Source organism: Ranitomeya imitator, chromosome 7 (genome assembly GCF_032444005.1).
Source record: "Ranitomeya imitator isolate aRanImi1 chromosome 7, aRanImi1.pri, whole genome shotgun sequence".
Classification (NCBI taxonomy): domain Eukaryota; kingdom Metazoa; phylum Chordata; class Amphibia; order Anura; family Dendrobatidae; genus Ranitomeya; species Ranitomeya imitator.
Window position 1 is genome coordinate 184,872,696 of NC_091288.1, and position 14,360 is coordinate 184,887,055.

Here is a 14,360-nt window from a genome sequence, read left to right on the forward strand (position 1 = left end):
CTCCTTCCACGAAGTGATCCATACCGAAATCTGTTTCACCGAGTCTCTAACATTGTCTCTGATACAGACCTCCATTCGCTAAGGTTAAAAGACGTGTCAACCAAATTCTCACAACGGGGTTATCCGGCTGCAGTTCTCAGCAACGCCACTGTTCCCTCCCGTTCTAGACCCAATAGATCCTCAGGTCGTATTCCATTTGTACATTCATTCCACCCGTTCGCTTACATTTTACATAAATCGATATGCAGGCATTGGCATTTACTGACTAGTGCCCATCCAGACATCCCGGAATTTTGAGAACCCTTTCTACCCTGTTTTAGACAGGCTCCCAATTTGAGAGACTCACTGGTAAAAGCGGACATTGGAACAAACAAATTAGTACCCCGTCAACGATTCCTCCAGAATCCTAGAAAAGGGACTTTCCCCTGTCTCCATTGTACACAATGTCACAATGTCCTCAAGGGTCCGTCATACCACCATCCCCAGTCGGGCAAGACATTTAACATTCCAGATTTCTTGACCTGTGACACGTCATTGGTAGTATACCTGATAAAATGCCCATGCGGCCTGTTATATGTGGGTGAGACCACAGTCTATTCGTGACAGAATATCTAAACACAAATGCACAATACGCTGTCAACACCTTCTCTTGCCAATTCCCTCCCATTTTGCCACTCGGGGCCATAGTGTCACCCAGCTGAGATTTCAGGTGATCGAACATATACCACCACCCAGACGTGGTGGCAATAGGATCGCCCTACTTAAACGCCGGGAGGCCTTCTGGATACACACCTTGGAGACTCTACATTATTATTATTATACATTTCTATAGCGCCATTTATTCCATGGCGCTTTACATGTGAATACGGGGCAAATATAGACAAATACATTAAACATGAGCAAATAAGGCACACGGGTACATAAGGAGGGAGGACCCTGCCCACGAGGGCTCACAGTCTGCAGGGGATGGGTGATGAAACACTAGGAGGAGGGTAGGACAGGTTGTGCGGCAGTTCAGTAACTTCAGGATCACTGCAGGCTGTAGGCTTACGAAAAAAAACAGCAACCAGCAGCACTCAATCAGTCATGATGCACGCTCCAACGTCCATGGATCCACTGGACTGATACTCACAATATAGAAAAAGAAGCAGCATCCATTCCAGGTGAAAGGTATAAAGTCTTTATTCCACCACCATCATACAACGTTTCGGCCAGGTCTGGCCTTAGTCAAGTACTTGACAAAGGCCAGACCTGGCCGAAACGTTGTATGATGGTGGTGGAATAGACTTTATACCTTTCACCTGGAATGGATGCTGCTTCTTTTTCTATATTGCAGGCTGTAGGCTTGTCAGAAGAGGTGAGTCTTCAGGTTCTTTTTGAAGGTTTCTATGGTAGGCGAGAGTCTGATGTGTTGGGGTAGAGTTCCAGAGTATGGGGGAAGCACGGGAGAAGTCTTGGATGTGGTTGTGGGAAAAAGATATGAGAGGGGAGTAGAGAAGGAGATCTTGAGAGGATCGGAGGTTGCGTGTAGGTAGGTACCGGGAGACCATGTCACAGATGTATGGAGGAGACAGGTTGTGGATGGCTTTGTATGTCATTGTGAGGGTTTTGAACTGGAGTCTCTGGGCGATAGGAAGCCAGTGAAGGGCTTGACATAGGGGAGAGGCTGGGGAATAGCGGGGAGACAGGTAGATTAGTCGGGCAGCAGAGTGTAGGATGGATTGGAGTGGTGCCAGAGTGCTAGAGGGGAGTCCAGAGTAGAAGGTTGCAGTAGTCAAGGCGGGAGATGATAAGGGCATGGACTAGCGTTTTTGCGGTGTCGCGGTCAAGGAAAGCACGGATCCGGGAAATATTTTTGAGTTTGAGACGGCAGAAGGAGGCAAGGGCTTGGATATGTGGCTTGAAAGAGAGGGTAGAGTCGAGGATCACCCCGAGGCACCGGGTGTGTGGGACTGGGGAAAGTGAGCAGCCATTGACATTGATGGATAGGTCTGGTGGAGGGGTAGAGTGAGATGGGGGAAAGATGAATTCTGTTTTGTCCATGTTCAGTTGTAGAAAGCGAGCAGAAAAGAAGGCTGAAATAGCAGACAGTGCAGGATTTTGGTAAGTAAGGAGGTGAGGTCAGGTCCGGATAGGTAAATTTGCGTGTCGTCAGCGTAGAGATGGTACTGCATACCGTGGGATTCTATGAGCTGTCCCAGGCCGAAAGTGTAGATGGAGAAGATTAGGGGTCCTAGAACAGAGCCTTGAGGAACACCGACTGACAAGGGGCGAAGTGAGGAGGTGGTGTGGGGGAGGGAGAAACTGAATGTTCGGTCTGTCAGATACGACGAGATCTAGGAAAGGGCCAAGTCTGTGATGCCAAGAGATGAGAGGATTTGTAGCAAAAGGGAGTGGTCCACAGTGTCAAAGGCAGAAGACAGGTCCAGGAGGAGGACAGAGTAGTGTCGCTTGCTCTTGGCGGTTAGTAGGTCATTGGTGACTTTAGATAGGGCAGTTTCAGTTGAGTGATGGGAACAGAAGCCTGATTGTAACCGATCAAAGAGGGAGCAGGAGGAGAGGTGGCAGGACAGTTCAAGATGGACGTGTTGCTCCAGCAATTTGGAGGCATAAGGGAGAAGAGATATTGTGCGATAGCTAGACACAGAGGATGTGTCGAGGGAGGGCTTTTTGAGGATGGGTGTGATCTTGGCATGCTTGAAGGATGAGGGGAAGACATCGGTTGTGAGTGAGAGGTTGAAGAGGTGCGTTAGGGTTGGGATGAAGACCGTGGAAAGGTTAGGGATGAGGTGGGACATCCAAAAGGCATCAATAGAGATTACGACCTGGCGTCCTTCATATGATTATGTTATACTATTTGTTACGTATTTTTCTGTCTGCCATGGGAACCATGTTCCCTTATATTGAAGTGTCTAATTTCTATCCCACACGGCTACATCCATACCCCAATATAAGCTTATAACTGTGCCTTTAAATGTATAGATCTGACTGTCTTATATGAGGTATCTGCCGCCTATGTTATGCATTATTTATTTATTAATCTGCTCATGGGGCTCTGTTCCTAATAATCTTCTCCTTTTCTTATAGAGCCGATTATATTGAGGTCATAGGTGATTTCATCTGTTCACCACAGCTCCCTGCACCGAGGTTATCTCCACTGGATCGCTTCACTTCCACGCGCTGTCCACCTAGCATCCCTATAGTCTTCACCACAGCGCTGTCAACACTACGGAGGTTATAGGCACCTCCCCTCTCCAGGAACCTCCCCCTACATCAGCACATACCGCCCACAGAATCTGTGAAATGCATACCGCCGACCTAGTGACACGCACGGCCATAGCACATCTGGCGATGTCACCTCAAGCCTCGGCAGACGCACTGCAATTGCCGAGCCACCCATTCCCGGCACCGCCCCCTGCCAATGCCAATGTAATGCATGCACTTTTTAGTCCACACTAGACGAGCGGGGGACACCGTGTCTAGGACTACAGCAGCACACACCAGCAAAACGAGGTAATACAGATTCATCGTCGGCACTGGGCTCCTACTTTATGCAATTTTCTGTGTCTACTGCGCATATATACCTAGGTGGTATACTAATGATACCATCACTTATTTTTATTCCCAGTCCACTTTCGTGCTAACTTATTAACTGCTCAATATCCGGTACGTTCCCAAGCTCCTCCCACATATGTCTTCCATATGCACTGACGCCAGTAGCAACTTTTACCTTATATCACTACAGACGCAGACCACGCTGTACCTTTTCTCTGACATCAGTGTCACCATTTCCAAATAACTCACAACCAGTACGGTATGTTCCACCACCTCTTCTCCCGTTCTTCAGTCAGCTTGATATAGCTTTTGGTCTCATTCGGCTGGACATCTATTGTCTATCCTGTTTTTCACTATGACCTTAGGAATTCCCGTTATGGATTTGTCCTTGTTGTATTTTGTATATACTTTGTTTTTTTCTTTGTTGCTTTTTGCATTTGTAAATATTATTGTTTTTCACATTTGTAGTAACTGATGAAGATCCTGACATAGGACCGAAACGTTTTGGTACTACGATTAAATTTTTCTCACGAGCATTAAGTTGAGTGCCTGGTTCTTTCTTTCTAAGTTTCACATGGTGTGGGAACCTACATGGGCACCATTCATTAGTAGTGCACACGTCTCTACCTTCCACTTCAAATGCAACATGGCATTCACAATATATCAAAGGCAAATAGTGTTTTTTCCTTTCCTAGCGCTGCCATGTGCCCAAGCAGAAGTTTTTACCACATATGGGGAATAATTGTGTTCGGGACAAATTGTGCAACAAATTATGGGGTTCATTTTCTCCCATTATCCATTGTGAAAATAAATTTGGGGCTAAAACGTTTTTATGAAAATTAAACTTTTCAATATGATGACCTAATGTTATCAAATTTTGTGTACTTCATTTGGGTTCAAAATGCTCACTTTACCCCTGGATTAAATCCTTGAGGGGCTATAGTTTCCAAATTGGCGTCACTTATGGGGAATTTTCACTATTTAGGCACATAAGGGGCTCTCCAAACACGACATGATGCCCACAGACATTCCATCAAAGTCTGCATTCCAAAACAAACGCCTTCCTTTCCAAGCCTTGCCGTGCACCCAAAGAGTAGTATTCCCCCACACATGGGGTATCGCCAAACTCAGGAGAAATTGTACAACACATTTTTAAGTCCATTTTCTCCTGTTATCCTTTTGAAAATAAATAATTTTGGGCTAAAAGTACAATTTTGTGGGTAAAATGTAATTTTGTATTTTTAAAGCTCTATGTTATAAACTTCAGTAAAGCACCTGGGGGTTTAAGATGCTCATGACACATCTAGATAAGTCCCTTGAGGGGTTTAGTTTAAAAAATGGGGTCACTTTTGGGGGTTTTCCACTGTTTAGGCACTTTAGGGGCACTCCAAACACGACATGGCATCCGCTCTCTGTTCCAGCCATTTTTGCGTTCAAAAAGTCAAATGGTGTTCCTTCCCTTTCAAGCCCTGCTCTGCACCCAAATAGTAGTATTCACCCACATATTGGGTATCGGCATACTCAGTAGAAATTGTACAATACATTTTTACATCCATTTTCTCCTGTTACCCTTATGAAAATAAAAAAATTGGGACTAAAATATATTTTTGCGTTTAAAATGTCATTTTTTATTTTCACAGATCTACGTTATAAACTTCTGTGAAGCACCTAGGGGTTCAAGATGCTCACTACAAATCTAGATAAGTTACTTAAGGTTCTAGTTTCCAAAATGTGGTCAGTTGTGGGAGTTTCCACTGTTTAGGCACATCAGGGGCTCTTCAAATGCGACGTGGCGTCAGCTAATGATTCCAGCAAATTTTGCATTCAAAAAGGCAATAGCGCTCCTTGTCTTGTGAGCCCTGCCATGCGCCCAAACAGTAGTATTCAATCACATATGGGGTATACGTGTGTGCTCAGGAGAAATTGCAAAACACCTTTTTGAGTGCATTATTTCTCTGTTACCCTTGTGAAAATAAAATTTGGGTCTAAAGTAACATTTTTGTGAAAAAACATTAAATGTTAATTTTTTACTTCTACACTCCATTAATTCCTGCATAGCTCTGTAAGAGAATGGTCTGTCATAATATACTGAACAGCCATGTTGGCTCTAGCAGCCATCTTTTGCAAAGTTATAAACGAACTGACTTTGTTTCTAAAAAGCCAATAAGATGTACTTCTGAAAGTCATAGACAAATTGGAGACACAAGATGAGATCATTCCATTGCCATTCTGCTGCCGTGCCACACTATGGCACGGTTATGGCCAGACCATCGGCCAGATGTCCCAGCGTCGCTTTGTCTGTCTGGACTTCTGTTCGTGCCTGCATGCTTTATTTCACTATCCATGTGCTGTTCTGCTGTGAATCTAAACTTCAGTCTCAACTTGTCTACATATTTTTCCCAGCTCCTACAGCTCTCAGTAAGGACTTTCTTACAAGCTCATTAAAAGTTAATAAACTACTTGAATGTGGTTTTGAGCACATTGGGGAGTGCAGTCTTTAGAATGTTATCACTTTTGAGTACTTTCTGTCATATAGACTCCTCAAGGTCACTTCAAATGTGATGTGGTCCATAAAAAAGTTTTTTTAATTTTATTGTAAAAATGAGAAATCACTGGTCAACCTTTAACCCTTCTAACTTCCTAACAAAAAAATTATGTTTCAAAAATTGTGCTGATGTAAAGTAGACGTGGGAAATGTTATTGTTTTAACTATTTTGTGTAACATGACTCTGATTTAAAGGAATTAAAAAAATAAGAGATTGAAAAAAGGTTCTACATTTTTCCACAAAAAAACGCAAGTCATATAGAAGAAAGCATACCTCTATCATGAAGTACAATACAGTGGGGGAAATACTTATTTGATACACTGCAGATTTTGCCAGTTTTCCCACCTACAAAGAATGGAGAGATCTGTGCATTTAATACAGGTAGTAATAATATTTATTTATATGGCGCCAACATATTCCGCTGCACTTTACAATTAATCAATAATAAGGTAATGAGTGCAGAGTAGGAGGGATTCTTAAAGGAAAGTGAACAGGTCTGTCACGATAATCCCAAAAATGCTATATTATATTGTGAGTTTAGTTTCAGAAGGACATGGCTTTCTACACACACACAATGCAGCTGCGACCCCCTCTTTCTCCCCCCCTCTGCATTCCTCCACCCAAAGGCAAAGCCTAGAGCAGCGACACTGGGTAACTTGAAACTAGAGTGTGAGCAGAGTGTGGCTTTAAACTGCAGGTGACCAATCCTGCAAAGCCACCCATTGTCCCTCCCCTCTCACTCAGGAATGCCTTTGTCTGAGACTTTGGAAAAACCTAAATAACTATCAGATCAGTGCATATCATTAATCAGCCCTTTAGTGATGTCACAAGCTCAGAAGTATAAAGGTACCTTCACACATAACGATATTGTTAACGATATCGTTGCTATTTGTGACGTAGCAACGATATCGTTAATGAAATCGTTATGTGTGACAGCGACCAACGATCAGGCCCCTGCTGGGAGATCGTTGGTCGCTGAATAAAGTCCAGAACTTTATTTCGTCGCTGGACTCCCTGGAGACATCGCTGGATCGGCGTGTGTGACACCGATCCAGCGATGTCTTCACTGGTAACCAGGGTAAACATCGGGTAACTAAGCGCAGGGCCGCGCTTAGTAACCCGATGTTTACCCTGGTTACCATGCTAAAAGTAAAAAAAAACAAACACTACATACTTACCTACAGCCGTCTGTCCTCCAGCGCTGTGCTCTGCACTCCTCCTGTACTGGCTGTGAGCCGGAAAGCAGAGCGGTGACGTCACCGCTCTGCTTTCCGGCTCACAGACAGTACAGGAGGAGTGCAGAGAAGCAGAGCGCAGCGCTGGAGGACAGACAGCGGTAGGTAAGTATCTAGTGTTTGTTTTTTTTTACTTTTAGCATGGTAACCAGGGTAAACATCGGGTTACTAAGCGCGGCCCTGCGCTTAGTTACCCGATGTTTACCCTGGTTACCGGCATCGTTGGTCGCTGGAGAGCGGTCTGTGTGACAGCTCTCCAGCGACCAAACAGCGACGCTGCAGCGATCCGGATCGTTGTCGGTATCGCTGCAGCGTCGCTTAATGTGAAGGGGCCTTAAGTCACTATACTCTTAGCCCAGCCTTCAGTCTTGGCCCGGGAAGCGATCTAACACCAGCTTGGCAAAGCTGTTCCATGCATCTGGATGTATTTATCCTCCTAAGCCACAGGCCAGCCAAGATGATACCATGACATAACCTGCAAGTGTGCTCTTTTCAACGTTAATCCTATTTTATTTTGTAATCTGTAATGTATATATGAATTGTCTCCTTTCTAATATCTTTTTATACTTTGTAAACACTGCCTAATTTTTCATGGAGTAAAATATTTAATTGCTAGTTTGTATCTTCTGCTCTATATGACTGTGCTTCCTCTGAAGTGAATTACGGTACTGATTTGGGTTGGCTTTGGACCCGTGAATCAGAGCTGGTGGCAGCATACTTTGTTCTGTGTGATTGGGAATCTTTGCAGTGAAGGCGGCGTTGATAATTATTGTTCCTGCCTGTGTGGGAGTAGTTATATTGCCCTCGCTGCAGTGTGCCCAATGGCAAAGTACATAGCGGCAGCCTTTCTGGCGACTAATTACCCTTGGTGCAGTACCTAATCTGACCTGAGGGTAAGGGGGACGCCGGAGAGCTCCAAGTTCCAAACCGGAACTGGGATAGATAAATCCCCTTCAGAAGGAACCAGGGGGGCAACCAAACAACTCCGGTTCATGACAAATTGGTGTGAGTAGTGGGGAGGATAAAGATATCCTTCCCGGGATCCCTGACATACTGCTGGAAACACGTGACATATTGTTGGCAGCACGGTGTGAACCATGACATATTGGTTGCAGAGCGATGGGATAATAGAGCATTAGTGATCTGGCTTGAGCACTCATTCCTCTCACTAAAAACTTGCAAAATTCTTGCGAGGACTCTGCACAAATAAGTTTGGAGAGCAAGCTCAGTGTTTACTACCATAGTACTGAGACAATTGTGTGTACTTATCATTACCCCTATCCCTTTCTCTTCGTTTTTCTATCCTATCTTTTATTTGGCAATGTTGGCCCCAAAAGGAGAAGCGTGGTACACCCAGCAGGACACTTGTTGGAGTATGCATGTACCATGGCCTGGACTCCCATGGCAAATCCAAGGCTCAAATGGTCACTGAACTGATGCAGTTTGAAGCAGACCAAGCCTGGCCTCAGAGCCCAGCAGACGAAGAAGCCAGCACCAGCAAAGGTGGTGCTGTTGCCGAGGTCCAACCGCTGAATGCCGGCCCTACTTGCAACCAGGGGAACGCCTGCAACTGACTCTGCAGCAATGCTCCGCAGATGACACAGAGAGACATCTGCAGCTGGTCCTGCAATTCGAACAGGCCCAGCGGGAAGTGGAGAGCCCAGCGGGAGGCTGAGAGAGCCCAGCGGCAAACGGAGCAGGAGCACCAGCTGGAGTTAGCCTGACTCCAAATGCAAGGGTTGTCCCAGTCCAGCCGTGAGCACAGCGGCGCTCAGATCCCAAAATCCCGGCCAGAGCACTTTCCTGTAATGGAAAAGGACGGGGACTTGGACACTTTCCTGCGGACCTTTGAGAAAGCCAGCAGACAGTACCAGCTGCCTGGGGACCAATGGGCCCGATACCTGAACCCAGGGCTAAAAGGCAAAGCTCTGGAGGCATTTGCTTCTCTTCCGCCAGACCAAGATGACGACTATGAGGCCATCAAGCAGACCCTGATAACCAAATACCAGCATACACTGTACTGTTGTGAATTCTGTTGTCGGGCTCCCTCCTGTGGTCATGAATGGTACTTCGGCTGGTTCTGTCCATGGACTTCCTCTGGTGGGTGTTTCTGAGTTTCACAGGTGACGAGGTTAATTCGTTAGCTGCTGCTCTATTTAACTCCACTTAGATCTTTGCTCCATGCCACCTGTCAATGTTCTAGTATTGGTCTGTTCACTCCTGGATCGTTCTTGTGACCTGTCTTCCCATCAGAAGCTAAGTTCCAGCTTGTATTTCTTTGGTTTGCTATTTTTCTGTCCAGCTTGCTATTTAATTTGTTGTCTTGCTTGCTGGAAGCTCTGGGACGCAGAGGGAGCGCCTCTGCACCGTGAGTCGGTGCGGAGGGTCTTTTTGCGCCCTCTGCATGGTCTTTTTGTAGGTTGTTGTGCTGACCGCAAAGTAACCTTTCCTATCCTCGGTCTGTTCAGTAAGTCAGGCCTCACTTTGCTAAATCTATTTCATCTCTGTGTTTGTATTTTCATCTTTACTCACAGTCATTATATGTGGGGGGCTGCCTTTTCCTTTGGGGAATTTCTCTGAGGCAAGGTAGGCTTTATTTTTCTATCTTCAGGGCTAGCTAGTTTCTTAGGCTGTGCCGAGTTGCATAGGGAGCGTTAGGCGCAATCCATGGCTATTTCTAGTGTGTTTGATAGGTTTAGGGATTGCGGTCAGCAGAGTTCCCACGTCCCAGAGCTCGTCCTTATTATCAGTAACTATCAGGTCATTCCGTGTGCTCTTAACCACCAGGTCCATTATTGTCCTGACCACCAGGTCATAACACATGTCACTACAGACCTCAAGGACACCGGGGCTGAACGGAGCCTCATCCGACCCGAACTGGCGGCCCCTGAAGAGATCATTCCATTGAAAACCCTAACGAGATCATTCCGTTGAAAACCCTAACGGTCACCGGGATTGGGGGCATCAGCTGTCCCTTGCCAATGGCCCGGGTTTATACAGATTGGGGTGCTGGGAGCGGGGTGAAGGAAGTGGGGGTGTCCGCAAACTTGCCCACTGATGTTTTATTGGTGACTGATTTGGGGAGGATGGTTGCATACTACGTCCCTGACACACCTCCCCAATCTGCTAAAAAGTGTAACGTTAACCCTGATGAAGATGATGATGGGAAACTGAATGTGTTACCTGACAATGCTTTATCGAGTAATGATGCATCTGATAACCATTTTTTCCCTAGGAATGATGCTGAAAATGATGTAAATGTGCCAACTGAACCTGATAACCATTTTTCTGCAAAGGTTGAAGTGTCCACAGGTGCAGGAGTGCTCAGCCACATCACTCCGCGTGGTGGGATGGCTGAGGAACCCTTAACAGGAACAAGTGTCGGTGCTCAAGAAAATGGGGAGGTGCATGGGAACTGTTAGGAAGGTGATGCCATGCAATTGACCAGTGCCACCGAGGAAGGTAGCTGGCCCATAAGTAGCACTGCTCCTGGAATGTTTGGGGTGGATGGGGAGGTAGGACCCATAGCAGCGCCGGCTGATGGGTCTGTGGAAATCCCCAGGGAGACAGCCTATGTAGCTGCTGTCACCCCCAGAGTGCCCGGAACACAGATAACGTTCTGCCTTCTGAATCCTCCTCAGTCACCATTGTGACTGAACCAGATGGACACAGAGCAGGTCCCAGAGGGTTCCCGTGGGGAAAGGACCCTGATGTCGCTTCTGGCATCACCTAGCCAGGAGTTCCAGGCCGCTCTGCGCTCAGATGCGAGCCTAGAGAATTTGAGAGAACTTGCCAAGACGCCTACCTCCGTGGCTGATAAGGAGAGGGTGTTCTGGGAACGAGGGAGGTTGTACCGGGAAACAGTACCCGGAAAATCGCAAAAGTTATCGCGTTCTAAACTGTAGTAAAACACTTGGTGGTTCAAAAGCTATCAAAACACATCTAGAAAAGTTCCTTAGGGGGTCTACTTTCAAAAATGGTGTCACTTGTGGGGGGGTTTCAATGTTTAGGCACATCAGGGGCTCTCCAAACGCAACATGGCGTCCCATCTCAATTCCAGTCAATTTGCATTGAAAAGTCAAATGGCCCTCCTTCCCTTCCGAGCTCTGCCATGCGCCCAAACAGTGGTTTATCCCCACATATGGGGTATCGGCATACTCAGAACAAATGGCACAACTTTTGGGGTCCAATTTCTTCTCATACCCTTTCGAAAATAAAAAATTGGGGGCAAAAAGATCATATTTGTGAAAAAATATGATTTTTTATTTTGTCGACTCTGCATTATAAACTTCTGTGAAGCACTTGGTGGGTTAAAGTGCTCACCACACATCTAGATAAGTTCCTTAGACCACTTTCACACTAGCGTCGTACTCGGCCCATCGCAGTGCGTCGGGCCGACGTACCGACGCTAGCAGTGAATGCGCCGCACAACGGGGGCAGCGGATGCATTTTTCCAGGACACAATGGACACAACGCTGCAAAAAACGTTACATGTAATGTTTTTTGCAGCCGACGGTCCGCCACAGCACGGCGCAACCGTCGCATGACGGTTGTGACGTTTGGCAAAGCGTCGCAATGCGACGCTAATGCAAGTCAATGGAGAAAAAACGCATCCTGCAAGCACTTTTGCAGGATGCGTTTTTACTACAAAACGACGCATAGCGATGTGCAGTGCATGACGCTAGTGTGAAAGTAGCCTTAGGGGGTCTACTTTCCAAAATGGTGTCACTTGTGGGGGTTTCAATGTTTAGGCACATCAGGGGCTCTCCAAACGCAACATGGTGTCCCATCTGAATTCCAGTCAATTTTGCATTGAAAAGTCAAACGGCACTCCTTCCTTTCCGAGCTCTGCCATGCACCCAAACAGTGCGCGGTCGGAAATGCTGCACACGACGCACCAAAAAACGTTACATGCAACGTTTTTTGTGCCGACGGAGTGACGCAACACGACGCACAACGGTTGCGACGTGTGGCAATGCGTCGCTAATGTTAGTCTATGGGGAAAAACGCATCCTGCAGACAACTTTGCAGGATGCGTTTTTTCCCCTAAACGAAGCATTGCGACGTATTCAAAACGATGCTAGTGTGAAAGTAGCCAAAGAGACCAGAAATGAGGGGGAGTAAAAACCTTCCCCCCTTTGGAATGCCGGAACCTCCGCTAGTACTTGTTTGGATAACAGGTCTCTAATTTCCATCTCTAATGCCTCCTGCTGAGCCTGGGACTTTAGAGACGTCAATAGAAAAGAGTTCATAGGTTTCCGAACAAATTCTAACATTAAGCCAGATGATATGATGTTAATTGCCCAGGATTTAGCTGTGATCTCTCTCCATTGATGGCAGAAATGGAGTAGTCTGCCTAGCACCGGTAGGGTGGAGTTATCTAGTCTTATCTCCAGACTTGAAGGGGCATCTGTTAAACAGGTTACCCTTCTGCTTGAACTTTCTATTATTCCAGTGGTCCTTATAATCTCTTTTCCTGCCAAACGACGGCTTCCTGAATGCCCTCCTGTAGGAGGGAACGTATGGATTAGGAAACCCTTTTTTCTTTCTCCTGCTTTGGTCAGGATGTCATCCAATACTGCCCCAAACTGGTACTCACCCTGACAGAGTTTAGCGCAGAGCTTGGATCTGGTTTGAGCGTCACCTTTCCATCCCTTCAACCACAAAGCCCGGCGGGCTGCATTGGTTAGACCCGCCGTGCTGGCCACTAGGCAGTCAATTGAAGCGTCGGATAAGGCTGCCGCACCTCTAATTAAGGGACTGGAAGAATATAATGTCTCTGGACATACCGTTCTTAATATTCTGCTCTAGCTGGTCTAACCATACCAGCATAGACCTCCCAGTACACGTGGCCGATATTGCTGGTTTGAATGCTCCTATGCAAGACTCCCAGGATCTTTTAAGGGCATCTGACTTACGATCCATGGGATCAGTTAATATTCCAGCATCCTCCACCGGCAGGGAGGACTGACGGGAGGTAGAGACAACTGCCGCATCTACCTGGGAGGCTTTAGCCCAAGAGGCCACATCTTCATCATCGAATGGATATCGCCGCTTAGAATTTGCGGGCATGAAGCCTCTTTGCCCTTGTTTTTTCCATTCCTTTTTTACCAGCTCTTTTATCACTGGGATAACCGGAAATGCTTGGCCTTTCCACTGGGAGAGACCTGCAAACATAATCTCCTGAGGAGTTTGGGGTTCCTTAGCCTCTGACAACCCCATCGTGTCTCGTACCGACTTGACCAAATTGTTAATACTGTTAATCGGAAAACATGTGTGCTCCTCCTCCTCAGAGGATAAGGACTCTCGGGACGTATCTGAAAAGCTCCCCAGTGTCTGAAGGGGACTCGGCCCTGGGAGAAGTGAACTTGCTGCTGGATCATCTCCGCACGATACTAGAACCCCCCAGGGACTGTAGTTCTTCTCTGATCATTAACTGGATGTCCTCCGTTCTTACTGAACCCTCCTCTTGTAGGGTATTCCCAATACAAATTTGACATAACCTCTTAGGATAAGTGTCCGGAAGGGACTGGGAGCATAGTGCGCATTCCTTATGTTTGGATTTTTCATTCTTTTTAGCCTAAGGATACACAGAAAGGGGGGCATGAGTGTGATAGGTGTGATCAATAACACTCACGGAATGAAGCTTGTCAGCAAGATAGCGGCTTCGGAGACGAAGGCACAGGACTTCTTGTCCTTTCCAGCTTTGTACGTTGAACTACTCTGCTTAGAGTGTCCACTACCACTCTATCTGCTACTGATGCGTGTAGGCACCATTAGCTCCTCCAGTGGGCGTGAAACAGGGTCACTTTGGGATGACATTGCTGCGCACCAGCACACTGACAGGCCGGCGTTTTATATGTAGCTTCCCCTAAGTGACTCATTTTTTTTTCCTTACCCGGAAGTGCTCCACCACTTCCGGGTCCTGTGCCTCCATGCATGCGCCCGCCGTGCATCTCCCTGATAACCCCGGAAGTATTGCAAACTACTTCTGGGGAACTTTGCTGAGTGCGCACGCGCACAC

The 14,360-nt window shown here is 46.6% G+C and overlaps 1 protein-coding gene across 1 annotated transcript in view; it reads right to left on the reverse strand.

Moving 5' to 3' along the window:
• Window positions 1–14,360, reverse strand: part of LOC138645813 (oocyte zinc finger protein XlCOF7.1-like) — a 160,105-nt gene that overhangs the window by 113,255 nt on the left and 32,490 nt on the right. The gene's annotated exons all lie outside the window — the stretch shown is intronic.